At 17.8% G+C, this 2,812-nt stretch overlaps 1 protein-coding gene and 1 long non-coding RNA gene across 2 annotated transcripts in view; both read left to right on the top strand.

The window, feature by feature from the left end:
• LOC102675745 (farnesyl pyrophosphate synthase-like) overlaps positions 1-2,812 on the top strand; it is a 50,363-nt gene that overhangs the window by 43,499 nt on the left and 4,052 nt on the right. The gene's annotated exons all lie outside the window — the stretch shown is intronic.
• Positions 1-2,812, top strand: part of LOC116186478 — a 4,017-nt gene extending 1,205 nt beyond the window's left edge. Inside the window, exon 2 of the long non-coding RNA XR_004151489.1 lies at positions 2,704-2,812. This is a non-coding gene — a long non-coding RNA (uncharacterized LOC116186478). The remainder of the gene's footprint in view (positions 1-2,703) is intronic.

Below are 2,812 nucleotides of genomic sequence, written 5' to 3'. Positions count from 1 at the left end.
TGATATTATTGAATTATAAAAATTTCATTTTACTTCAAATAATATTCAAATTGTTAATAAAAACTGATAAGTGAAAAAAATGTTATATGTGATTTTAGATCGATTTTAATTCAATTTTAATTTTAAAAAATAAAATTATTATTAATTTAAAAATTAATTTTAAAATTTAAAGTATTTATTGAATCAAATTATAATAATTAATGAAATTAAACAAAAATAATCTTATTTATATATAAAAAAGTTAAAAATAATTACAAAATTTTTTATTAAATTAAAAATTAATTAAAAGCTGAAACTTATGCTCAATGCACTGCATTAACTTTTATATTTGATAACAAGCAAAAAGGCAATAATATTTTTTATCCATTATATTTTTTCTTAATTATAAATCATTATATTCATTTTTTTTCTATAAGTCATTATAAACAAATCTGTTTATATTATAATTATTTTTGATTTAACTTAAATTTTTATTAACATTTTTATAATGATTTACTGAGATGTTTAAAATTGCTAAGTAATAAAAAAAAAAATATAATAGATAAATTTAGTAATGATATTTAGTTTTAAAAGATTAAAAAATAGAAAAAATAACTATTTAACAAGTTATTTATATTATAATTTTAAATCAATAAAAAATAGTTACTTTAAGATATCAAAAAATTATATAGATATTTTGTTTATTATACATATCTGTTATATATATTATCTGATAAAAATAAGTTTATTTTAAATATTATTTTTCATATTTAAAATTTGCCAATTATATGTNTTTGATTGAATATTTCTATATTTAATAATATTTTTCTTTTAAATATTTAATTTTTATATTAATTTATATTATTTTATTATTTTATATTATTTTATAAATATTTAATTTTTTTTTAAATCATTTTATGTAATGCAGCCTTATTTTTCTGATAAATTATTTTAATTCTTTTTATCTTTATGAACATAATAGATATTGTGAATTAACTAACGCAAAATGTAAAATATAAAATATAAAATTGTAATCAAATTTAAATCTAATTGAGAGAAGGGAGATAGCTTTATATAGAATTATAATAAATCTTTTTTTTCATGATGATTTGTATTTTTTTTGGATCATTTTTTTTTTAATAAAACTATTTTATTTTTTGTATTATTAATACTTTTGATTAAATTTTATTTTAAAATATTTATATATTTATATTTTATAGGAATGTTATTAATAAATTTCATCCATAATCTTTACAATATTCAGCTTTCATTATCACATTTTAATTTAAAATTTTACTTTGTTTGTTATACACATATTTCAGTTTTTTTCGTTGATTAAAAAAAATTGATTAAAAAAAAAATTGAATTTAATTTTTATTAATAAATATTATTTTGTTCTGCCACCTTTAAAATTTTATAAATTCATTGAAAGTTAATTTTTTTTTCCGATTCTTCTTGTTTATATTTACGTTTTCTATGTACACTATGTACACTATAATTCCATTATTTTTTATCTTTTTGTATTTTTATCTAAAATTTCCAGATTATTAATCTAAATATAATCTTTTAACTCCAGGCCTGTTTCGCTCGGTCGAACTAGCAACTCCAGATTCAGACTCGCATGTTTAGTGCGTTCGGTGGCCTCATAAGATTACCATAAGATAATTACTCATAAAATAAGATTACACCTCATAAGATTATACGTAAAAAGTTTAGGAAGCTATTTATGAAGCGATATTCTAAAAAAATCAAACATAAATAAATATTGTCGCCATTCAAGTTGCCGCAACAATCCCACTGGTGCCGAAGAGTTACCGCTGGAGTTACGACATTAACTCAAGTGGTGACCGAGAGTTACCGTTGGAGAACAAAGGGTTAAATTAATTTATTAATCTAAAATTTCATTTTATTCTTTTTAAATTTTTTTTAGATGAAATTTTCGTTATTTTTTATACTTATACAAAATATTAATATGTATATTCACGAAAATATTATGTAACTAATGATATCAGTGAGCAAAAGATTATTCTATATATATATAAAAAAGTAAATGAATTTTATTTGTTTGAGATTTCGTTTTTGAATAAATTAAAAAATATTTCAAATACAAATGATATTTGAAATATTGAATACGAATATATTATTCATAGAAAATTATTTTATAAGAATAAGAGACATAAAGAGTAACAGAATTTTGTTCGTCTATCGATTATTTTGTAAATATATATAAAATTTAAAAAATTTTATTTAAAAAAAAATTTTCAAAATAAAAATTGCCATATAAAAATTTTCTTTTGATATAAATGTTATTTGAAAGTCATGTGATCTCAATTTAAATATATGAGAGATATATTTGTCTTTTGTTTTTTCTAGAATTATTTAAAAGATAAAAAATATACAAGAAAATTAGCAACGTTAATATATATAATGTAAAATATTATTGAAATAAACAAAAAATATTTTTAATTAGAGATAAAAATTAAAATATATTCAAAATTTATTAGAACAAAATGATGTCTTTTTGTGTCATTTTAAAATCATCAGATATGATTTGAATCTATCGAAGCTTTTAGAATTTTATTTCTCGTAGTAATAAGTTTTTCGTTTAAAAGTAAATTATATTATTTCGCGAGATTAACAACAAAATTAAACAATTAATCATTATTAATTAAAAAAGTGAAATCTAAAAATGAACAAAATGTTATTAATATTTTTTTGCCTTAGATCAAATGATATACAACAACATACCGATTCATTAGTCAAAGATGAAAGTTACAAATTAATGACTCTTTGGCCGGATATTGTTCGTGAACTGACGGAAAATAATAATCAA

The sequence above is a fragment of the Apis dorsata genome, unplaced genomic scaffold (assembly GCF_000469605.1).
Source record: "Apis dorsata unplaced genomic scaffold, Apis dorsata 1.3 scaffold_758, whole genome shotgun sequence".
Lineage (NCBI taxonomy): Eukaryota > Metazoa > Arthropoda > Insecta > Hymenoptera > Apidae > Apis > Apis dorsata.
This window is presented reverse-complemented; position numbering and strand designations above follow the sequence as displayed.